Source organism: Bombina bombina, chromosome 3, assembly GCF_027579735.1.
Source record: "Bombina bombina isolate aBomBom1 chromosome 3, aBomBom1.pri, whole genome shotgun sequence".
Lineage (NCBI taxonomy): Eukaryota > Metazoa > Chordata > Amphibia > Anura > Bombinatoridae > Bombina > Bombina bombina.
In genome coordinates, this window is record NC_069501.1 from 445,856,569 (window position 1) to 445,883,064 (window position 26,496).

Sequence of the window (26,496 nt, forward strand, 5' to 3'; positions counted from 1 at the left end):
TACTTGGGTACATACAAACCAGTGCATAGTTGCCTACTGTACCATTTTCCCCTGGAACAGTCCTGTTTTAAACGTCTCCCTTGTGCAATTTAGTCTGTATATAGATAATTAATAGTGTGTGAGTTCAATACTCCCATCAGAGGGCACGGTGGCATTAGACTCATTGCTTACTGTATGTTTTTTACTGCATTTTCTTTCTATCTGCGGATTACTGTTACACTGAAGTTTATCAGTGTGTAGTGAGGTGTAAGGTAAGGGAAAGCCATGATATGTGATACATAATACCAGGGGGGTAGGAGCAGCAGGAATGGGGTGGTGAAGCCAGGCATCTTAATAGTGTTGCACAATTTGTAAGGTGTAGTTTCCCATGTATATACTGAGGCTTTGTTTAGAAGGGGCTTAAAGGGACATAAAACAAGTTGGGATAGAGACAAAATATAATATGTACTTTAATTACTTTACTCCCCCCACACAATTCCTTCTATTGCTGTATCTATATCCACCTTTGTTTGGTATAATGCAAGACTTCAACACTCATCTGCTGGAGCATGCCTAGAAGCAAATAAATTGCTGTAAACTCTGTTGCTGTAAAATACTTGCCAGCAATTTTTAAACATTTTTTTATGCAAACTATTTTTACTTAAAGGGACAGTCAAGTCCAAAAAAAACTTTCATGATTTAAATAGGGCATGCAATTTTAAACAACTTCCCAATTTAATTTTATCACCAATTTTGCTTTGTTCTCTTGGTATTCTTAGTTGAAAGCTAAACCTAGGAGGTTCATTTGCTAATTTCTTAGACCTGTAAGACTGCCTCTAATCTGAATACATTTTGACCACTAGAGGGCATTAGTTCACATGTTTCATATAGATAACATTGAGCTCATGCACGTAAAGTGACCTAGGAGTGAGCACTGATTGGCTAAACTGCATGTCTGTCAAAAGAACTGAAATAAGGGGGCAGTCAGCAGAGGCTTAGATACAAGATAATTACAGAGGTAAAATGTGTATTATAACTGTGTTGGATATGCAAAACTGGGGAATGGGTAATAAAGGGATTATCTTTCTTTTTAAACAAAAAATTCTGGTGTTGACTGTCCCTTTAATTAGCCCCCAGACGCAGAACTTTTTTTCACTTTCTGCAATGAGACTTTTAGTGAACAATTTTCTGCAGGTCATTTTGAAATGAAATTCTGTTTTAAATTAGACAGCTACAATAAAAGCATTGACAGTCATCAATCAATGCACTGCTGCTTTGCAGCGCTGCTCGGGTATTTGACTGTTCTCTTCAACCAGCGCTTCACTTTGGCTGCACTGTGTAAAGAGCTGATGTGGAGCAGCGCTGCAAAGGGAAAGCGCTAACAGTTCTTGCATCTGTCCTGTTCTTTCTGCAGACATGCTGCATGTTCTGCAATGATATCTCAGATCACAGTATGTCCTGCCTTGGGGAATTAGCACTTTTATGATATGCACAGATTTCAACATGTTTTATGGCACTTTAACAAAGTCTTTATGTGCTGGGACTGGAATTCACAGAACATACAAAAATCTAAGATGTACTGGGGCATTTCTGGATCTATTAACCCTTTTCTCACAATCACTGCTGCAGCAAATATATAGATATATAAACTTCAGGGATGTGCAATTCCTATCGCCCGACGCGGGAAAGAAGAACAGACAAAGACCGCAGCCGGGTGTAAGTGTTTTTTTATTGCAGAGTGCAGACTAAGAGTCTATGAGACAGATGAGCAGAGCGCAAATTATCCCGGGCGCCACTGGCACCTTCATTTTATTTACAGTCTGTTCCTAGTGTCCCTTTTCACACCTCCACACTGCCTTGGTCCTCCGCCAGCTATCTGATTTAATTTACTTCCCATTGGTTGGGGGCGCCAATTTCAATCTAATTAGTGCCAGGGGTGAATGTTGCTAGCATGCGCAAATTACTTCAGTTAGAAAGCGCTGGAGAGAAGACTGCTGTCATTGCGAAAGAAGCCCATCACCTCAGTGAAGATCAGCGCACCAGTGGGAGCAACATATCACATCTGTGCATTAGTGGATATTATCACCTCCGTGGGGCGCAGCGCCTCCGTGGGGAGCAGCGCAGCGCCTCCGCGGGGAGCAGCGCATCAGTGGACATCATCACCTCCGTGGGGAGCAGCGCAGCGCATCACCTCAGCTGGCATTTAAAACCTGGGTGCGCAGGAAGAAGAGCATCTATTCACCGGAGCTGTCACTAAAAGAGTTTGGAGTGAACCGGTAAGAGCCCACAGTACCTTTTCTGCTGTCCGCTGCAAGCACTCTGCATATATAGTTTTTAATAGGGCTGCAAGTGCTTTTCAATGTAAAATTTAAGATCACTTGATCCCATAAAGGAAATTGTAATCCTAACTTATTAGGACCATATAATTATTACTTGTACAATATTAATTACAACCATAAATAAAAACAGTTAATTGTGTCTTTATATTTTCTTTGTTTTCAAATTAAAATGTGTTTTGATGGTTGTATTATTTTTCAAGTGTGATAGATAATAGTATGGTCACAGAGTTGTGAAAAGAAAAAAAAAAAAAAAAAAAAAAAAATAGCAGTAGAAATCCTTGATGCAATACAAAGGTCTAATTTGGTTATGCTTTCTGTTATTGAATTTGCTTTATCTGGGTATAATTTATTGAAAAGCATACCTAGGTTGGATCAGGGGCAGTAATGTTCTACTGGGAGCTAGCTGCTAACTGCCCATATATGCATCTTGTCATTGGCTCATGATATGTGTTTAGTTAACTCAGTAGTGCATTGCTTCTCCAACAAAGGATGCCATGAGAACAAAGCAAATTGGATAAAAGAAGTAAAAAGTTGTTTAAAATTGTATTTTAAATCTGAATTATGAAAAAAAAAAAAAAAAAAAAAAAAGTGTTCCTTTAAGACTGTATATGTGCTGACAAAAAAAAATGTCTTCTTCAATTCCAACTATATATATATATATATATAATATTATTTGTAATGAACACAATGATATTTTTGTCCTTAAATTTAAGTGACCAGTGTTGCCATTACATTTTATATTTTGTTTTAACTCTCACTGTCTGGGAGCGCTTGGATGGCAAAGCAGAAGATCATCTGTGAAAGTTTAATTTTACAGGTACTCTTTTTTTTTTTTTTTTTAGCAAAATAAACTAAACATTTTGATTTAAAACCTCATAAGGATTTTAACACCTATTATACTTTAGTAACATTGGTGTAAAGTGTTAAAGGTCCCTGCAAGTGTGGCTTTGTTTTATTGAAATTTATGAAACAATAAATCTTTAAGAAACCAATATTTTCTCTAGCTACTTTACACTTACATATACATACATACACATACATATACATATAATTTGGTTTATTGTTGTGACATCGGAGATCAAACAATCCCCTTCATCAGACCAAGCAAGAGTGAAAGAAAACAGAATTTATGTTTACCTGATAAATTTCTCTCCTACGGTGTATCCGGTCCACGGCTTCATCCTTACTTGTGGGATATTCTCTTCCCCTACAGGAACAAGAGAGCACACAGCAGAGCTGTCCATATAGCTCCCCTCAGGCTCCGCCCCCCCAGTCATTCGACTGACGGTTAGGAGAAAAAGGAGAACCATAAGGTGCAGTGGTGACTGTAGTTTACAAAAAATAAATTTAAACCTGACCAAAATACCAGGGCGGGCCGTGGACCGGATACACCGTAGGAGAAAGAAATTTATCAGGTAAACATAAATTCTGTTTTCTCCTACATTGGTGTATCCGGTCCACGGCTTCATCCTTACTTGTGGGAACCAATACCAAAGCTCTAGGACACGGTTGAAGGGAGGGAACAAGTCAGGTAACCTAAACGGAAGGCACCACTGCTTGCAAAACCTTTCTCCCAAAAATAGCCTCCGAAGAAGCAAAAGTATCGAATTTGTAAAATTTGGCAAACGTATGCAGTGAAGACCAAGTCGCTGCCTTACAAATCTGTTCAACAGAAGCCTCATTCTTGGAAGCCCATGTGGAAGCCACAGCTCTAGTAGAGTGAGCTGTAATTCGTTCAGGAGGCTGCCTTCCAGCAGTCTCATAAGCCAACCGGATGATGCTTTTCAGCCAGAAAGACAGAGAGGTCGCAGTCGCCTTTTGACCTCTCCTCTTGCCAGAATAGACGACAAACAAGGACGATGTTTGTCTGAAGTCTTTAGTTGCTTTTAGATAAAACTTCAAAGCACGAACCCCATCAAGATGGTGTAACAGACGTTCCTTGTTAGAAACTGGATTAGGACACAGAGAAGGAACAACTATTTCCTGGTTGATATTCTTATTGGAAACCACTTTTGGAAGAAAACCAGGTTTGGTACGTAAAACGACCTTATCTGTATGAAACACCAGATAGGGTGAATTACACTGCAAAGCAGACAATTCAGAAACTCTTCTAGCAGAAGAAATAGCTACTAAAAACAAAAAACTTTCCAAGATAGTAACTTAATATCTATGGAATGTAAAGGTTCAAACGGAACCCCTTGAAGAACTGAAAGAACTAAATTTAGACTCCATGGAGGAGCCACAGGTCTGTAGACAGGCTTGATTCTGACTAAAGCCTGTACAAACGCCTGAATATCTGGCATGGCTGCCAGATGCTTGTGTAACAAAACAGACAGAGCAGATATCTGTCCCTTTAAAGAACTAACTGACAGACCTTTCTCCAATCCTTCTTGGAGAAAAGATAGTATCCTTGGAATCCTAATCTTACTCCATGAGTAACCCTTGGATTCGCACCAGCAAAGATATTTCCGCCATATCTTATGGTAAATTTTCCTGGTGACAGGCTTTCTAGCCTGGATCAGAGTATCTATAACTGATTCCGAAACCCCACGTTTAGCTAGAATCAAGCGTTCAATCTCCAAGCAGTCAGTTGCAGAGAAACTAGGTTTGGATGTTTGAATGGACCTTGAATTAGAAGGTCCTGCCTCAAAGGCAGCTTCCATGGTGGAACCGATGACATATTCACCAGGTCTGCATACCAAGTCCTGCGTGGCCACGCAGGAGCTATTAGAATTACCGAAGCCTTCTCCTGTTTGATCCTGGCTACTAGCCGGGGGAGAAGGGGAAACGGTGGAAAGACATAAGCTAGATTGAACGACCAAGGCGCTACTAAGGTATCTACCAATGTCGCCTTGGGATCCCTGGACCTGGGCCCGTAACGTGTAACTTTGGAGTTCTGACGTGACGCCATCAGATCCAGATCTGGAATGCCCCATAGCTGGGTCAGCTGAGCAAAAAACCTCCGGGTGGAGTTCCCACTCCCCCGGATGGAAAGTCTGACGACTCAGATAATCCGCTTCCCAGTTGTCCACTCCTGGGATGTGAATTGCTGATAGATGGCAGGAGTGATCCTCTGCCCATTTGATGATCTTGGATACCTCCCTCATCGCCAGGGAACTCTCTTCCCCCCTGATGATTGATGTACGCTACAGTCGTCAAGTTGTCCGACTGAAATCTGATGAATTTGGCCTCCGCTAGTTGAGGCAATGCCTGGAGCGCATTGAATATCGCTCTCAATTCCAAAATGTTTATCGGGAGAAGAGATTCTTCCCGACACCATAGACCCTGAACCTTCAGGGACTTCCAGACCGCGCCCCAGCCTAAGAGGCTGGCGTTGGTCGTGACAATGATCCACTCTGGTCTTCGGAAACTCATTCCCTGAGACAGGTGATCCTGAGACAACCACCAGAGGAGTGAGTCTCTGGTTTGCTGGTCCATCTGAATCTGGGGAGAAAAATCTGCATAATCCCCATTCCATTGTTTGAGCATGCACAGTTGCAATGGTCTTAAATGAATTCGAGCAAAAGGAACCACGTCCATTGCCGCAACCATTAGTCCTATTACCTCCACGCACTGAGCTATGGAGGGTTGAGGAATGGATTGAAGAACTCGACAAGTGTTCAAAAGTTTTAATTTCCTGACCTCTGTCAGAAAGATTTTCATTTCTACCGAGTCTATTATTGTTCCCAGGAAGTGAACCCTTGTGAACGGGGACAGAGAACTTTTTTCTATGTTCACCTTCCACCCGTGAGACCTTAGATAGGCTAGAACAAAGGCTATCTGAAGATTCAGACATGTTTGACAGACTTAAACAGAACTACAATGCAATAAAAATTATTTTTGACAAAAACGTTACTGTCTCTTTAAATAATAGAGCACACTTTATTACTGAAACATCAAAAAACCATGAAATAAACATCCGATTTTAATGAAATTTTCACCACAGTCTTAATGCTTTGAAAAGATTGCACACATATCAGATCAATTAACCCCTTAATGCCCAAACCGGAGCTAATAACAGTTATTAACCAGTTAACACACTACAGTACTAGCCACAGCTTCTCACTGTAGCCTTTACCTTCATTAGGGATTATTTTAGTAGGAAATAAGCCTCTCTGGAGTCTTTTATGATGCCTCTTGACTCCCCACATGAAGCTGCATGGATTGCCTAGGCAAAAACAACTGCGCAATTGAGGCCTGAAAATGAGGCCTCCTCCCTCTTCATTCCAGAGTGGAGGGGCCTTTCTGACTAGATTTAGGTGTCCAAATAAGTGCCAGGCCGAAATTAAACCCCAAAAGTGTTTTAAAGTCTGAAAAAACACCTTATTTATAGTGAAAAACATGCTAAAAAGCAATTGATTTTAAAGCCCACAATAGTGTCAACCAGCATAGAGCCCTAAATATAAGCCATTCATTTTATTTAGAGTCTAAGAAAAAATCCACTGATCATACCTGAAGCAGTTAAGCCTGCAAACTGTTCCCCCCAACTGATGTTCTCTGGTTAACAGTCCTGCGTGGGAACAGCAATGGATTTTAGTTACTGGTGCTAAAATCATACGCCTCTCAACAGAAATCTACATCACTTTCTGCTGTAGAGTAAATAGTACAAACCGGCACTATTTTAAAATAAACTCTTGATAGAAGAAATAAAAAACTACAACTAACACCACATACTCTTTACCACCCCCGTGGAGATGCTACTTGTTCAGAGCGGCAAAGAGAATGACTGGGGGGGCGGAGCCTGAGGGGAACTATATGGACAGCTCTGCTGTGTGCTCTCTTTGCCACTTCCTGTAGGGGAAGAGAATATCCCACAAGTAAGGATGAAGCCGTGGACCGGATACACCAATGTAGGAGAAAATGTGCACTTATATAGGCCATGACCCCTCCCCCGGAAGTGACATCATGAACATGTGATAATCCCCATAGTAACATAAATATAAACAATGCACATAGTATCACAATGTATAATCAAAAATGTGAATAATCAAATATGGTGTGCTACACACGATATTATTTGATTATTCACATTTTTTGATTATACATCGTGATACTAGGTACATTGTTTATATTTATGTTACTATGGTGATTATCACATGTGTTCATGTCACTTCCGGGGGGGGGGGGGTCATGGCCTATATAAGTGCACATTTTCTTTCACTCTTGTTTGGTCTGATGAAGGGGACAGTTTGATCGCCGAAATGTCACAACAATAAACCACGTTTTGTTTTTTCAAATTTCAGTGAGTGCGGATCTACTTTATACTATAAATAACCACTGTTCCTGTCACCCTGGCAGTTTACTGAGGAGAAGGTGAGAGTGCTTATCCCACAACTATATATACACATAATACACACATATACCAACACATACATAAACCCAAAAAATGTCTGGCTCCTAGATTTTTTGCTGGCAAGTATTTTAATTTTTTCCCCCAAAAAATAAGCAATATTAGTTACATAGCTATGCTGTCTGGAGAAGTCTGATCTACCTGCCCTTATCAGTATTTAGCATCAGAAATTTTATTTCAACTGAGTTCACAGCAGCTTATTTGCTTCTAGGCATGCTCCAGCAGATGAGTGTAAAAGTCTTATGTTTGAAGCCAAAGAAAAAAAGTATAATACAAGAGATCCGTAACCACATCATACATTTGCATCTCTTCCAGTAAAAAAAAGGACAATTTGAAATAATATCCTAAGAAGTTCTTGAAATAAAAATGTTTAAAGAGTCGGAACAGGAAGTTCACTTTAGGTATACCAAGGAGGTTTGGCCACTATTTACAGCACACCTAGGCCTCTAGTTATCAAGGTCTGTCGGACCTGATCCGACAGTGCGGATCAGGTCCGACAGACCTCGCTGAATATGGCGAGCAATACTCTCGCCGTATTCAGCATTGCACCAGCAGCTCACAAGAGCTGCTGGTGCAACGCCGCCCCCTGCAGACTTGCGGCCAATGGGCCGCCAGCAGGGGGGTGTCAGAATCAACCCGATCGTGTTGATTTCCGGAGATGTCTGTCTGCCTGCTCAGAGCAGGTGGACAGGTTATGGAGCAGCGGTCTTTGTGACCGCTGCTTCATAACTGCTGTTTCTGCCGAGCCTGCAGGCTCGCCAGAAACACGGAGCATCAAGCTCCATTCAGAGCTCGATACATATGCCCCCTAGGCTCCGCCCTGCCTTGTTACACACTAAAGGGATGTATTTCAAAGACAAAGTATTTAAAAAATAAAACTTCGTAGTCTGCAAGTCCTCAGGACTATATACATAAATCAGCACAGGTTCATGTAAAAGTGCTGCCACTAGATGCAAGTAACTAGCATTAGCAATTACATTAGCCAGCTGCTAAGTATTGCAGTCCCATAGTTATACACCCACAACATTGGGGAACCCCCACTTTAACCAGCTTCAAATGGAACAGCACAATGATAAATGGGTATTACCATTGCTTATAGTAAAATTTAAACAGAAAATAAAAATAAATGCCCAATGAAACTTTAAGGGCACTGCTATCCCACAGTTAAGGTCAGAAGCTGTGAAACTAACAAACAAGTTCTGTTTAAATTTTACTATAAGCAATGGTAATACCCATTTATCATTGTGCTGTTCTATTATGGAAAGGAAGCTTTTACTAGATAAGTTTTCAGCTTGTTCTGTGCATATCCGTGGCAGAATGACGCTGTCAGGGCACACAGGTACTTTCTTGGCAAACTGAAGTGTATAAATAGCAGCTTGTTGTGAAATTGGCTCAGATACCCTTTAGAACCTTGGCTGCCTCGTTTTGCCATCACACATTTTTTGCTGTTGTCTGCATATGAGATTTAGGCACAGATGCTACTCAGTGGTTTGACATATATTGAGCACAAGGGCCCTATGGCACCTGTAAAATAGAGGTGCAGATCTTCAGCACTGCTATCCTCTGGTTTGTAGGGACACAAAAATAACACAACATAACTAAATATAGTTATGTGATGTACTCTGTATCTGATACCTTAATCCCCCTTCTACCCCCTTATTACCTCACTCCTTAACCTGTACAGTAAATAAGTCATTGCCTTGTTTTTGCTCCTCCCAGAGCGCATCATGATGCTCAGTTGCTGAAATGTATCAGAGCTCATGCAGCCTGTAACCAGATCTGACAAACAGGGGCATATCCATGACAAGTGGATGTGTTTTTACATATCTGGTACTTTTCTATGATTGCAAATAGCAGGCATAGCACAAGCGGTCATGGTTATGTTGCTGTACTCACTGCTTTACATTTCATTCCTTTCCCCAGTGTTGCTTTCAGAACTAGTAACCATTCTGATGTATGTTAATGGGGTTTAACATTGAATAGTCTGGTAAATGTAAAACTAGCGGCACTACTGTGCAGAGTATTATATAAACACATATACAGACAAATCATTTAAATCTGAGATGTTTAACTTTTTAAATTGCCAGACTAATGTTAAACCCCATTTTTCAGCTGCTTGTAATTTAGGATTGTGTGAATTATTTTCTCTCAGTAACTGAATATTGTGAAAATAAATTGGATATTTTAGCAGTAATTAAAATTGTGCGTGTCCTGTTCTTGTACACTTTGCATTGCATTTTCATAATTTGATTTGCATTATTTTCCTTCATTTTTCTGTGTTTTTTCCCTGCCAATTGATGGAATGTGACATTCTACACAGTGACTGCTGGATCACTACAGGAGCTCATGTATATCTGCAAATGGATTCTAGCATTTTCTAGGGGGAAGTGGGGGAAAACTATACAGGAACATTGGAGGACAATAGGGAAAAGTGCATTGCAAAGTTTCTTGGAAAAAAAAAATACTTTTTAAAAAAAAAAAAAATACATTCATCATTGTGCGTTTAAAAAACAAACTTTGCAATGTACTTTCATTACTTGATTTCCCCCCCCATTTTCCTTCAATTTTCGTGTTTTTTTTTTTTACTGCCCCAGAAATGCTAGAATCCATGAAAATACATTGCAAAGTTTAAAAAAAAAAAAAAATCACCATTTAAAAAAAACAAACAAACATAATTTATGATTACCTGATAAATTTATTTCTCTTGTTAAGTGTATCCAGTCCACGGATCATCCATTACTTGTGGGATATTCTCCTTCCCAACAGGAAGTTGCAAGAGGATCACCCACAGCAGAGCTGCTATATAGCTCCTCCCCTCACTGCCATATCCAGTCATTCGACCGAAACAAGACGAGAAAGGAGAAACCATAGGGTGCAGTGGTGACTGTAGTTTAATTAAAATTTAGACCTGCCTTAAAAAGGACAGGGCGGGCCGTGGACTGGATACACTACAAGAGAAATAAATTTATCAGGTAAGCATAAATTATGTTCTCTTGATAAGTGTATCCAGTCCACGGATCATCCATTACTTGTGGGATACCAATACCAAAGCTAAAGTACACGGATGATGGGAGGGACAAGGCAGGAACCACTGCCTGTAGAACCCGTCTCCCAAAAACAGCCTCCGATGAAGCAAAAGTGTCAAATTTGTAAAATTTTGAAAAGGTGTGAAGCGAAGACCAAGTCGCAGCCTTGCAAATCTGTTCAACAGAGGCCTCATTTTTAAAGGCCCAGGTGGAAGCCACAGCTCTAGTAGAATTAGCTGTAATCCTTTCAGGGGGCTGCTGTCCAGCAGTCTCATAGGCTAAGCGTATTATGCTCCGAAGCCAAAAGGAGAGAGAGGTTGTCGAAGCTTTTTGACCTCTCCTCTGTCCAGAGTAAACGACAAACAGGGCAGATGTTTGACTAAAATCTTTAGTAGCCTGTAAGTAAAACTTCAAGGCACGGACTACGTCCAGATTATGCAAAAGACGTTCCTTCTTTGAAGAAGGATTAGGACACAATGATGGAACAACAATCTCTTGATTGATATTCCTGTTAGAAACCACCTTAGGTAAAAACCCAGGTTTGGTACGCAGAACTACCTTGTCTGAATGAAAAATCAGATAAGGAGAATCACAATGTAAGGCAGATAACTCAGACTCTTCGAGCCGAGGAAATAGCCATCAAAAACAGAACTTTCCAAGATAAAAGTTTAATATCAATGGAATGAAGGGGTTCAAACGGAACTCCCTGAAGAACTTTAAGAACCAAGTTTAAGCTCCACGGGGGAGCAACAGTTTTAAACACAGGCTTAATCCTAACCAAAGCCTGACAAAATGCCTGGACGTCTGGAACTTCTGCCAGACGCATGTGCAAAAGAATAGACAGAGCAGAGATCTGTCCTTTTAAAGAACTAGCTGATAAGCCTTTGTCCAAACCCTCTTGGAGAAAGGACAATATCCTAGGAATCCTAACCTTACTCCATAAGTAACTCTTGGATTCACACCAATAAAGATATTTACGCCATATCTTATAGTAGATTTTCCTGGTGACAGGCTTCTGAGCCTGTATTAAGGTATCAATGACTGACTCGGAGAAGCCACGCCTTGATAGAATCAAGCGTTCAATCTCCATGCAGTCAGTCTCAGAGAAATTAGATTTGGATGATTGAAAGGACCTTGTATTAGAAGGTCCTGCCTCAGAGGCAGAGTCCATGGTGGAAGAGATGACATGTCCAGTAGGTCTGCATACCAGGTCCTGCGTGGCCAAGCAGGCGCTATCAATATCACCGATGCTCTCTCCTGTTTGATTTTGGCAATCAGTCGAGGGAGCAGAGGAAACGGTGGAAACATAGGCCAGGTTGAAGAACCAAGGAGCTGCTAGAGAATCTATCAGCGTAGCTCCCGGGTCCCTGGACCTGGATCCGTAACAAGGAAGCTTGGCGTTCTGGCGAGACGCCATGAGATCCAGTGCTGGTTTGCCCCAACGATGGACCAGTTGAGCAAACACCTCCGGATGGAGTTCCCACTCCCCCGGATGAAATGTCTGACGACTTGGCAATCCACATCCCAGGCGTAGAGAACTGGGAGGCTGATTTTCTGACAGGTGGCAAGAGTGAGACTCTGACCAGCGAATTATCTTTGAGACTTCTAACATCGCTAGGGAACTCCTGGTTCCCCCTTGATGGTTGATGTAAGCCACAGTCGTGATGTTGTCCGACTGAAATCTGATGAACCTCAGTGTTGCTAACTGAGGCCAAGCTAGAAGAGCATTGAATATTGCTCTTAACTCCAGAATATTTACTAGGAGGAGTTTCTCCTCCTGAGTCCACAATCCCTGAGCCTTCAGGGAGTTCCAGACTGCGCCCCAACCTAGAAGGCTGGCATCTGTTGTTACAATCGTCCAATGTGGCCTGCGAAAGGTCATACCCTTGGACAGATGGACCCGAGAAAGCCACCAGAGAAGAGAATCTCTGGTCTCTTGATCCAGATTTAGTAGAGGGGACAAATCTGAGTAATCCCCATTCCACTGACTTGGCATGCATAATTGCAGCGGTCTGAGATGCAGGCGCGCAAATGGCACTATGTCCATTGCCGCTACCATTAAGCCGATTACTTCCATGCACTGAGCCACTGACGGGCGTGGAATGGAATGAAGGACACGGCAAGCATTTAGAAGTTTTGATAACCTGGACTCAGTCAGGTAAATTTTCATCTCTACAGAATCTATAAGAGTCCCTAGGAAGGAGACTCTTGTGAGTGGTGATAGAGAACTCTTTTCCACGTTCACTTTCCACCCATGCGACCTCAGAAATGCCAGAACTATCTCTGTATGAGACTTGGCAATTTGAAAGCTTGACGCCTGTATCAGGATGTCGTCTAGATACGGAGCCACCGCTATGCCTCGCGGTCTTAGAACCGCCAGAAGTGAGCCCAGAACCTTTGTAAAAATTCTCGGGGCAGTGGCCAACCCGAAGGGAAGAGCTACAAATTGGTAATGCCTGTCTAGAAAGGCAAACCTTAGGAACTAATGATGATCTTTGTGAATCGGCATGTGAAGGTAGGCATCCTTTAAGTCCACTGTGGTCATGTACTGACCCTCTTGGATCATGGGTAGGATGGTCCGAATAGTTTCCATTTTGAATGATGGAACTCTGAGGAATTTGTTTAAGATCTTTAGATCCAAGATTGGTCTGAAGGTTCCCTCTTTCTTGGGAACCACAAACAGATTTGAATAAAATCCCTGTCCTTGTTCCGTCTGCGGAACTGGATGGATCACTCCCATTACTAGGAGGTCTTGCACACAGCTTAGGAATGCCTCTTTCTTTATCTGGTTTGCTGAAAACCTTGAAAGATGAAATCTCCCTTGTGGAGGAGAAGCTTTGAAGTCCAGAACATATCCCTGAGATATGATCTCCAACGCCCAGGGATCCTGAACATCTCTTGCCCACGCCTGGGCGAAGAGAGAAAGTCTGCCCCCCACTAGATCCGTTTCCGGATAGGGGGCCGTTCCTTCATGCTGTCTTGGGGGCAGCAGCAGGCTTTCTGGCCTGCTTGCCCTTGTTCCAGGACTGGTTAGGTTTCCAGGCCTGTCTGGAATGAGCAACAGTTCCCTCTTGTTTTGAAGCGGAGGAAGTTGATGCTGCTCCTGCCTTGAAATTTCGAAAGGCACGAAAATTAGACTGTTTGGCCTTTTGATTTGGCCCTGTCCTGAGGAAGGGTATGACCCTTGCCTCCAGTAATGTCAGCAATAATTTCCTTCAAGCCAGTCCCGAATAAGATCTGCCCCTTGAAAGGAATGTTGAGTAATTTAGACTTTGAAGTCACGTCAGCTGACCAGGATTTATGGCATAGCGCCCTACGCGCCTGGATGGCGAATCCGGAATTCTTAGCCGTAAGTTTAGTCAAATGAACAATGGCATCAGAAACAAATGAGTTAGCTAGCTTAAGCGTTCTAAGCTTGTCAATAATTTCATTCAATGGAGCGGTCTGGATGGCCTCAAACCAGAATGCCGCCGCAGCAGTGACAGGCGCAATGCATGCAAGGGGCTGTAAAATAAAACCTTGTTGAATAATCATTTTCTTAAGGTAACCCAATTTTTTATCCATTGGATCTGAAAAAGCACAACTGTCCTCAACCGGGATAGTGGTACGCTTTGCTAAAGTAGAAACTGCTCCCTCCACCTTAGGGACCGTCTGCCATAAGTCCCGTGTAGTGGCGTCTATTGGAAACATTTTTCTAAATATAGGAGGTGGGGAAAAGGGCACACCAGGTCTATCCCACTCTTTGCTAATAATCTCTGTAAGCCTTTTAGGTATAGGAAAAATGTCAGTACACACCGGCACCGCATAGTATCTATCCAGCCTACACAATTTCTCTGGAAATGCAACTGTGTTACAGTCATTCAGAGCAGCTAATACCTCCCCAAGCAATACACGGAGGTTCTCAAGCTTAAATTTAAAATTAGAAATCTCTGAATCAGGTTTCCCCGAGTCAGAGATGTCACCCACAGACTGAAGCTCTCAGTCCTCATGTTCTGCATACTGTGACGCAGTATCAGACATGGCTCTAACAGCATTTGCGCGCTCTGTATCTCTCCTAACCCCAGAGCTATCGCGCTTGCCTCTTAATTCAGGCAATCTAGATAATACCTCTGACAGGGTATTAGTCATGATTGCAGCCATGTCCTGCAAGGTAATCGCTATGGGCGTCCCTGATGTAATTGGCGCCATATTAGCGTGCGTCCCCTGAGCGGGAGGCGAAGGGTCTGACACGTGGGGAGAGTTAGTCGGCATAACTTCCCCCTCGACAGAACCCTCTGGTGATAATTCTTTTACAGATAAAGACTGATCTTTACTGTTTAAGGTGAAATCAATACATTTAGTACACATTCTCCTATGGGGCTCCACCATGGCTTTCAAACATAATGAAAAAGTAGGTTCCTCTGTGTCAGACATGTTTTAACAGACTAGCAAGCTTGGAAAACACTTTAAAAACAAGTTTACAAGCAATATAAAAAAACGTTACTGCGCCTTTAAGAAACACAAATTTTCCCAAATTTTGAAATAACAGTGAAAAAATGCAGTTACACTAACAAAATGTTTACAGTGTATGTAATAAGTTAGTAGAGCATTGCACCCACTTGCAAATGGATGATTAACCCCTTAATACCAAAAACGGAATAACAAAAACGTTTTTTTAAACAGTCACAACAACTGCCACAGCTCTACTGTGGCTTTTTACCTCACTCAATACGACTTTTGAGCCCTTCAGAGAAGTCCTGGATCATGCAGGAAGAAGCTGGATGTCTGTGTCTAATTTTTGTTGTGCAAAAAAAACGCCAAAATAGGCCCCTCCCACTCACATTACAACAGTGGGAAGCCTCAGGGAACTGTTTCTAGGCAAAATTCAAGCCAGCCATGTGGAAAAACACATGTATATCACCAAACATATGTAAAAAACGATTAAACATGCCAGCAAACGTTTTAAAATACACTTTTATAAGAGTATGTATCTCTATTAATAAGCCTGATACCAGTCGCTATCACTGCATTTAAGGCTTTACTTACATAACTTTGGTATCAGCAGCATTTTCTAGCAAATTTCATCCCTAGAAAAATATTTTAACTGCACATACCTTATTACAGGAAAACCTGCACGCTATTCCCCCTCTGGTTACCTCACTCCTCAGAATATGTGAGAACAGCAAAGGATCTTAGTTACTTCTGCTAAGATCATAGAAAACGCAGGCAGATTCTTCTTCTAAATACTGCCTGAGATAAACAGTACACTCCGGTACCATTTAAAAATAACAAACTTTTGATTGAAGAAATAAACTAAGTATAAAACACTACAGTCCTCTTACGACCTCCATCTTAGTTGAGAGTTGCAAGAGAATGACTGGATATGGCAGTGAGGGGAGGAGCTATATAGCAGCTCTGCTGTGGGTGATCCTCTTGCAACTTCCTGTTGGGAAGGAGAATATCCCACAAGTAATGGATGATCCGTGGACTGGATACACTTAACAAGAGAAAAAACAACTTTGCAATTTACTTTCATTATTTGATTTGCACTGTTTTTTCTCCAATGTTTATTTTTTTCACTGCCCCAGAAATGCATTGGCAGATATGAGCTCCTGCAGTGATGCAGCAATCACTATGTAGAATGTTACATTCCATCATTTCTAGGGCAATGAAAAAACACAGGGAAATTTGAAGGGACAGAATGCAAATCAAATCCTGAAAATACAATGTAAAGTTTGTTTGAAACCCCCCCCAAAAAAAAATCTTTAAAAAAAACCCAAAAACTTTACAATGTATTTTCATATACATATAAGTGCATATTATATTTTGTATCTATCCCAACTTGTTTTATGTCCCTTTAACGACTGTAGCTCTGTCTTTTTGTCAAGTGAGATTCTTACTTTGTCTTACGATATCTTGGGCTGTAATTTCAAAATTGAATAAAATTGCTAATTTCTTAGAAATTAGTTTTTTTGTTCATTTTTGGGGCCTTGCAGATCCCATATGAAAAATTTAAAATAAAAAAAAAAAAATTTAATCCAACAATGTCCTTATTTTTACAGATTTGTGTATGCAAAGTTTAGAAGTGTTGATGTGTAAGAAGAATAGAATCCAGTTTGCCTGGAAAAACAGTTTTCATAGCAGTTTTTGGACAGTCAATATGGCACCTCAAAGTCTTCTTAAATTTGGCTTTACAAAAACCAGCAAACAAGATGCAGGCACACAAGAGGCGGCACACAAGAGGCAGCCGCAGAAGAGACAGGCACACAAGATGCTGGGAATGTGTCTCAGAACCATAGCCACTGCGAGAGTAGAAGACCAAATCCTACTGCTATTACTGTATCAAAAGACAAAAAGATATGATACAGAGAAGAGACAGTGTTTCAACCTCACTGGAAAGATTCCTGGCCATGGCTTGTTTTGAAGGAGAGTCAAGGGGAAGAAAAGATGTTCTGTGAAATTTGCTTAAAATACCCTACCATAGCAATGAGTCACTCTGGATCTGGTAGGAATGCCTTTGTTAGTGGCTGTGATAAGTTTCGCATTGAACCAATCAAAGTTCATGGAACAAGCAAAGCTCACATGGCATGCAGTTCGTGGTTCAAACAAGAAAAAAACAAAACACCAGAGGCATCAGCGTTCACTAGCAGTACCAGTTCTGCAGTTAAATCAGCACAGCTCATTTATTGTTAAAGCTCTTCAAAAACTGAAGGAAGGAGAAAGGAAGAGGCTAACTATTTTATTTAACAATAGATATTTAATTGCAAAACAGGGGAAGCCTCTTTCAGACATGGATATGTTGTGTCGAGCAATGGTAAAGGCTGGTGTGGACTTAGGGAAAAACTACATTAATCGTGAAAAAGCTGCTGAATTTATTAAATGTGAAGTGGAAATAATTTGACAGGACATCAGATATTGTCAGAAATTCACGGTTTATCTGTATTGTTGCAGATTGCAGCACAGAGAGTGCCATAATTGAACAGGAAACCGTACCGATCAGGGTTGTCAATGGAGGGAAACCTTATACAGCATTTGTAGACCTCGTCACAGTGCAGCACGCACATGCTACAGGTGTGTTTGATGCAATTGTTAAAGGTCTAAAAAAAATAAAAAAAAAATAAACTGTCTTTGGATATGCTACATATGAGGTCCCCAGAACAGCCTGGCCCAACGCTTATCTCTGTAAATTTTGATGGTGCTGCTGTAATGCTGGGTTCAAAAGGTGGTGTAGCAGCACTGATAAAGACATCCCATTTCTGCTGCCTGTACATTGTGTAGCACACAAGCTTCAACTGGCAAGTCTAGATGCAGTGAAGAACACACCTTATCTGCTTTGGTTTGAAGAAACTTTGAAATGGGTCTTCAAGTTCTACTGGAATAGCCCTAAAAGGAGAAGATGCAAAAGAAATTGCAAGGGTAATAGAAGAAAGTTTTGCTCATTTCGGTGACATTAAACAAGTGAGATGGGTTTCTAGTAAAAGTAGGGCCCTAAAAGCAATGCAGCAAAACTTGCAAACTGTGGTTTTACATCTTGGTCAGGTTGGTGCTGGGACTGATGAGTCTTCAGCTAAAGCAAGAAAATATCTGAAATGCATCACCAGTGTGAATTTTCTCTCTACCCTGTGCATTTTGAGAGAGATATTCTTGAGCCTGTATCTCAGCTGTCAGAATATTTTCAATCGAATGACCCGTTACTTGATAAGCCTGCTCTTGAGAAATGTGCACTAAGACTGACTGGCTTGAGGCTTGATCTGGGTGAAAACATGAAGCTGTTCAATAGACTGTACCATCCAGAGGAGAGGAAATTTGGAGATCAATCTGAGGGGTGGGAGATTCAATTGATAGGCCAGTGCCCACCAGCTACTAGCATACGTAATGTACAGCTAATAGAAAACATTATAGATTACATTGATGAAAGGTTTTCCATTTTTAATTCTATGCCATCCAGTGGATTCCAGGTTTTTGACTACTCAACATGGCCTGAAGGCAGAGAGGAACTATATACCTATGGCAGAGATGACCTTGAATAATTGTTAGGCTATTTTGGCATTCTTTTCTCGGATGAGGAAAAGTCAGCTATTCTTTATGAGTTTTGCGGACTTAAGGCACACATGAAAAATTTCAATTACAAAAACATAAGTTTTGCCTGCATATTCATCAGTGTTGTCATCAAAATCTTCTACATTGTGTAATATACTGAAGGTTGTGGAGATGTTCACAGTAAGAGTTTCAACAACTGAGGCAGAACGGGTGTTTTCTGCAATGAACATAGTAAAAAATCCACTTCGAACAAGACTTCAGCAAGGCATACTGCAGGACTTAATGATCATTAAAATGGAGGGGCTTGAATTTGAAGAATACGACTCCAGCAGAGCTATTCAGTATTGGCTTACATCTGGTGGAACCAAGCATGTTGGTGGACATAAGAGGCCTCATGAGGTTGACTCTGTCTAAAGTATACTTTAACTTTAGTTTTCTTTTTTTATAAAGTAAGCTCCAATTCGCATTTGGAAATCCTGTTTAATCGCACTAACTACTTGCATTTGTTGATTGCATGATTAAAGTATTGTTCGGTCTGTCTCCTAATTTGTTATCAATAGAAACGTTATTTATATAATCCAGTTTTGGTTAAACTTATTTTGCGAATCAGGACAAGTAGATTGGGCTCCTGCTTTAGTCCCTCGGACAACTAGTTTTTTTTTTTTTTTTTTTATTTCTACAACCCTGTAAACACTAGTGTACTTTGTGGTTTCCTGCTTTACAGACACTTTTGTAATTATTTTTTAATAATTGAACCTTTACTTGGTTATTTTGGTGCTTGCTGTAAAGGTAATCTTCCTATGCCAATATGTGCTTCATAATAAGGGTGGTAAGAACATTGCTCTAATATATTGAAGTATTTTCTGTATGCACTATTACTTGCATATAACCATAGGTATAACCCTTGCAAAGTGATTAAACATATAATTAAAGTCAGTGCAGCAATATAAAACTGGGAGCTAGCTTAACACATATGGCGAACCAATGACAAAAGACAAATGTGTGTAGCCACCAGTCAACAGCTAGTTCCCAGTAGTGCATTGCTGTTGCTGAGGATTGCTATATATCATTTTTAAACAAGGTTACCCAAGAGAACAAAGTAGAAGTAAATTTAAAAATTACATTCTCTATTTGAATCATGAAAGTTTAAATTAATATTTCCTGTCCCTTTAAAGGACAAGCAAATACAGTAGATTAGCATAATCAACAAATGAATGATAAAAAGACAATGCAATAGCAGTCTGAACTTCAAATGAGTAGTAGATTTTTTTTTTTTTCTGACAACTTTCAAAGTTATGTCTTTTTCCATTCCCTGTATCATGTGACAGCCATCAGCCAATCACAGATGCATATACGTATATTCTGTGAATTATTGCACATGCTCAGTAGGAAATGGTGACTCAAAAATTTAAAAAAAAAAAAAAAAAAAAAAAAAAAAAAAAAGACTGTGCACATTTGGTTAATATAAGTAATTTGGAAAGTGGTTTAAAATTGTATTCGCCATCTGAATCATGAAAGTTTAAAGGGAAACTGAACCCAAATGTTTTCTTTTGTGATTCATAGACCATGCAATTTTAAATAGCTTTCTAATATACTCCTATAATCACATTTTCTTCATTCTCTTGATATCTTTATTTGAAAAGCAAAAAATGTAAGTTTAGATGCTGGCCCATTTTTGGTGAACAACCTGAGTTGTTCTTGCCGATTTATGGATTAATTTAACCGACCATTAAAGTAGTGCTATCAAGGGTTCTGAACCAAAAAATAACTTAGATACCTTTTTCAAATAAAGATAGCAAGAGAACAAAGAAAAAAATAGGAGTAAATTAGAAAGTTGCTTAAAATTGCCTGCTCCTTCTGCAAAATGTTCCTGGGGATTTTTTTCAAATGTTGGCAACTATGCACTTGCAACATTTGTTATTCAGTGCCAATTTTCATTAGAGAGCAAACAAGATTTCCATTTCTTGCAGCGAAAAGGCTGATTTGACCAACATGATTTTTTTTTCTTTGAATTTAAGGTTTAATATTTAATCTATAAAATATATTATATTTAATCTATACTAATGATCGGGAGCCACCATTTCTGTCTCCCAAGTTTCTCAGGTGATTCTAGTTTTTAAACATTGGTCAAGCCTTGAGCTAAAGGGACAGCGTACTGTAAAATTGTTTTCCCCTTAATGCATTTACAAATGACTTGTTATACCAGCTAGAGATTATAATGTGTGGGAAATTGCTGTTTTTGGATTCATTTTTGTGCATTAGTGTCATTTCTGTTCATTTACACCACAACCAAATCAAATGGGCTGAACTTGCAGGGAGAACAGATCACATTTTCTTAGTTCTCTCACTGGCCAGCTCACATCCCACTTATAGAAACTACACAAGGCACTCAGGGTTTAAAAAAAAACAAACAAAAAAAAAAACCTTTGCTTTTAACAGCCATCACAAAAAATATTCCATGAAGTTTAGTCTCATTACTTTTTTTAGCTTGTAAAGATTAGATATAAAACTATTAGGAGCTGGCATATTTACTAGCCAACCCAGCAACACATTTTGAACCATGGGAAGAGTTTAAATGTATGTACAAGTAGAAGATTACATGAATTCAGACACCAAATTACCATGGAGTAATTTTCTGCAGAAAGCATAAGACATTGAGTAACCTTTGTATGTGTAATCGATAATTTTAAACTTACAGGATGCATGCAGCAGTTCTATTCTGTACCCCCAGACACGGCATTAGATTGTTATTTGCATGCTATGATGTTCATTTAAGTGAAATCTTATGCGCACCTACAAAATTGCACTGAGTCTCCATTTCAACTTGCAAAGAGAATTTAAAAACAGCAGAAAGTTGAAAAATACTTTGTGCGTTCAATAACCAATTTAAAAAACTATTAAGGTTTTTTTTTTTTTTTTGCATGTAAAAATGTGAAATTAAAGTGATGGTAAATACTAGGTGTTTTTTTTTTAACTCTAGGATTCACCAGTGCTATAAATAAAGATGACTTTTAGTCATTCAAATAAAAAAAAAATTAAAAAAAAAAAAAACACCACACACGTCATGCTGATAGTTCCTTTATTTGGAGAGAGTTTGTACAAAGGTGAGCGCCTACAGCCGCCCACAGTAAAACACTATTTCCTCAATGAGGTGGTGTTTCTGTCAGGGAATAGGCAAGTCACATGTAATATATTAATTTACATACATGATGTAGAGAAATAATTTGTATGTGAAAATCTGTCTAATGTAAGTTGCATTATTTTCTGAAATAAAAATGTAACCCAAACCAGTTAAATACACATAGGATATCTGAAAAACAGATACAAAGAGAAGACAGTTGTCTCAAAAGAAATGAGGTGACTTCAAACAAACTTTTGATCACTGCCTGAATAGGTTGGCAATAAAATACCAACATAACAACCTCCTGCAATGAGAAGGACAAAAGTCTGCCGACTATCAAATCTCAGGAGGGTAATTGATTTAACACAGGCAAGTGATGAGACAAAGTCTGTTCAAGTCCCAATACAGGCATGTGAAAACAGATTGGGATTTTAAATAACATACATTTTCAAATATTTAATTTGTACCTCAGATTGTATAAATACTATTGGCTAGATTACGAGTCTTGCATTAAGAGTAAAAAAAAAAAAAAAAAAAAAAAAAAAAAAAGGAGCATTAAGCCTCATAACGCCGCTTTTTCACTACCGCTGGTATTAAGAGTCTTGCAGATTTAGGGGCACTGCACACTTTTTTGGCCTTACCACAAATCAATTTACGCAAATTGCATATAGTCTTTTTTCAATGGGATTGTAATAGCGCCGGTATTACAAGCTTGTCCTGGGAGGCCAAAAAGTGAGAGGTACACCCTATCCGGTCAAGATTCGTAACGCATTCTAAAGTCAGTAGTTATGAGTTTTATGCTACAGCTTTGTAGTGTAAAACTCAAAACTTAAGTGTTACAAAGTACACTAACACCCATTAAATACCTATTAACTTCTAAACAGAGGCCCTCCCGCATCGCAAACACTAAAATAAAATTATTAACCCCTAATCTGCCACTCCGGACATCGCCGCCACTATAATAAACATATTAACCCCTAAACCGCTGTACTCCTGCATCTCAAACTCTAGTTAAATATTATTATTAACTCCTAATCTGCCGCCCCCACCTACATAAATTTATTAACCCCTAATCTGCCGATCCCGACATAGCCCCCACTAAAAAACATTAAACCCTAAACCGCCGCACTCCCGCATCGCAAACACTAGTTAATTATTAACCCCTAATCTGCTGTCCCTAACATCGCTGCCACCTATCTACATTTATTAACCCCTAATCTGCCGCCCCCAACGTCGCTGCCACTATACTAAAGTTATTAACCCCTAAACCTAAATCTAACTCTAATCCCCCCCCCCCCAATTTAAATATAATTAAAATAAATAACTTACTATTTAAGTTCTAGAGTTAACATGAAGCTATAAACGAAACAATTCCAGGGGAATTATTGGACAATAGGAGTAAGCACTGTGGTTGTGAAATCAAAAATATGGACCTATTTGTACCCACATGTACTTTGCTTATAACACTACGGACTAATGCTACCTCGGTTATCTTGCGAGGGCAGGCAGAAGAGTAATGTACATTCCCTGTATAACATTAATAACTCTGTACTTCTGTTTATGTATTTTCTTTGAATAAACCAATAAAGCTTTTAAAAAAAACAAACAAAAAATAACCAACTTACTATTAATAACTAAATAATTCCTATTTAAAACTAACTACTTACCTGTAAAATAAACCCTAAGCTAGCTACAATATAACTAATAGTTACATTGTAGCTATCTTAGGGTTTATTTTTTATTTTACAGGCAAGTTTGTATTTATTTTAACTAGGTAGAATAGTTACTAAATAGTTATTAACTATTTACTAACTACCTAGCTAAAATAAATACAGATTTACCTGTAAAATAAAACCTGAGTTACACTAACACCTAACCCTACAATTAAATAAATTCCCTAAATTAAATACAATTAACTAAATTCAATACAATTAGCTAAATTACAGAAAATAAACAAATTACAAGATCACCCAAAATAAGAAAAACCCTAGCCTAAACTACCAATAGCCTTTAAAAGGGCCTTTTGCGGGGCATTGCCCCAAAGAAATCAGCTCTCTTACCTTTTAAAAAAAATATAAACAACCCCCTCCCCCCAACAGTAAAACCCACCACCCACACAACCAACCCCCCAAATAAAATCCTAAATTAAAAAAACCTAATCTCCCCATTGCCCTGAAAAGGGCATTTGGATGGGCATTGCCCTTAAAAGGGCATTTAGCTCTATTGCAGCCCAAAGCCCTAATCTAAAAATAAAACCCACCTAATACACCCTTAAAAAATCCTAACACTGACCCCCGAAGATCCACTTAGTTTTGAAGAGCCGACATCCATCCTCATCGAAGCCGGGAGAAGTCTTCATGCAAGCGGCAACAAGTTCTCAAAGCCAGCAGAAGTGGTCCTCCAGACGGGCAGAAGTCTTCACTCAGACGGCATCTCAGACTTATTTTAACACAGTAAATCACATTGATACATTCCTCTCCCAAGCATGGCTGTGACATGTCAAGCTACGTGATGCTTCAGTAAACAGTGACATCACATAGTCCAGCGTGGGTGTTGTGCTTAGAAAATCATCTTGTCCGGTTTGCTTCTATTCTAGCTGTGTGCTTGCAAGAGTGCCAGACTTTCTATGTGTTGTGTAAATAAAAAATAAAAAAAATTACATTAACCCCTTAATGACCACAGCACTTTTCCATTTTCTGTCCGTTTGGGACCAAGGCTATTTTTACATTTCTGCAGTGTTTGTGTTTAGCTGTAATTTTCCTCTTACTCATTTACTGTACCCACACATATTATATACCGTTTTTCTCTCGCCATTAAATGGACTTTCTAAAGATACCATTATTTTCATCATATCTTATAATTTACTATAAAAAAAATTATAAAATATGAGGAAAAAATGGAAAAAAAACACACTTTTTCTAACTTTGACCCCCAAAATCTGTTACACATCTACATCCACCAAAAAACACCCATGCTAAATAGTTTCTAAATTTTGTCCTGAGTTTAGAAATACCCAATGTTTCCATCTTCTTTGCATTTTTTGCAAGTTATAGGGCCATAAATACAAGTAGCACTTTGCTATTTCCAAACCATTATTTTTCAAAATTAGCGCTAGTTACATTAGAACACTGATATCTTTCAGGAATCTCTGAATATCCATTGACATGTATATATATTTTTTTAGTAGACAACCCAAAGTATTCATCTAGGCCCATTTTGGTATATTTCATGCCACCATTTCACCGCCAAATGCGATTAAATACAAAAAATTGTTCACTTTTTTACTAATTTTTTCACAAACTTTTGGTTTCTCACTGAAATTATTTACAAACAGCTTGTGCAATTATGGCTTAAATGGTTGTAAATTCTTCTCTGGGATCCCCTTTGTTCAGAAATAGCAGACATATATGGCTTTGGCGTTGCTTTTTAGTAATTAGAAGGCTGCTAAATGCCACTGCGCACTACAAGTGTATTATGCCCAGCAGTGAAGGGGTTAATTATGGAGCATGTAGGGAGCTTTTAGGTATAATTTTAGCTTTAGTGTAGTGTAGTAGACAACCGCAAATATTGATCTAGGCCAATTTTGGTATATTTCATGCCACCATTTCACAGGCAAATGCGATCAAATGAAAAAAAACGTTAAATTTTTCACAATTTTAGGTTTCTCACTGAAATCATTTACAAACAGCTTGTACAATTATGGCACAAATGGTTGTAAATGCTTCTCTGGGATCCCCTTTGTTCAGAAATAGCAGACATATATGGCTTTGGCGTTGCTTTTTGGTAATTAGAAGGCCGCCAAATGCTGCTGCATTTCACACGTGTATTATGGCTAGCAGTGAAGGGGTTAATTATGTAGCTTGTAGGGAGCTTGCAGGGTTAATTTTAGCTTTAGTGTAGAGCTCAGCCTCCCACCTGAAACATGAGACCCCCTGATCCCTCCCAAACAGCTCACTTCCCTCCCCCACCCCACAATTGTCCCCGCCATCTTAAGTACTGGCAGAAACTCTGCCAGTACTAAAATAAAAGCTATATTTGGGCTTTTTTTTTGTTTTTTTTTTAGCATATTTACATATGCTGCTGTGTAGGATCCCCCCTTAGCCCCCAACCTCACTGATCCCCCACTAAACAGCTCTCTAACCCTCCCCCTCTGCCTTAATGGGCGCCATCTTGGGTACTGGCAGCTGTCTGCCAGTACCCAGTTTAGTAAAAAATGTGCCTTTTTTTTAAAAAAAATTCCCTTTTCTGTAGTGTAGCTTCCCCCCCCCCAAGACCAACCCCCCACCCCTTCCAGATCCCTTAGCTGTTTATTTAGAAATGTCAAAACTTTTTTTTTTGCTTTTTACATCTTTACTTTTCTGCAGTGTAGCGGTTCCCTCCCGCTCCCGCCCCGTGCACGCGCCCGCCCGCCGCCCCCCGTGCACGCTCCCGACTGTTACGCCCCCGATCCCGCCCCCCTTCCCTCCATTCGGCACATCGATGGCCGCCCACCCGCCTCCCAGACTTGCTCCCACCCACCAACGATACCGGCCACCGATGTCCGGTGCAGAGAGGGCCACAGAGTGGCTCTCTCTGCATCGGATGGCCAAGGGGGGTTATTGCAGGATGCCTCGATATCGAGGCATCACTGCAATAACCGGAAAGCAGCTGGAAGCGAGCAGG

General features: G+C 39.9%; 1 protein-coding gene across 1 annotated transcript in view; it reads right to left on the reverse strand.

Moving 5' to 3' along the window:
* Positions 1-26,496, reverse strand: part of RSBN1 (round spermatid basic protein 1) — a 201,335-nt gene that overhangs the window by 152,910 nt on the left and 21,929 nt on the right. The gene's annotated exons all lie outside the window — the stretch shown is intronic.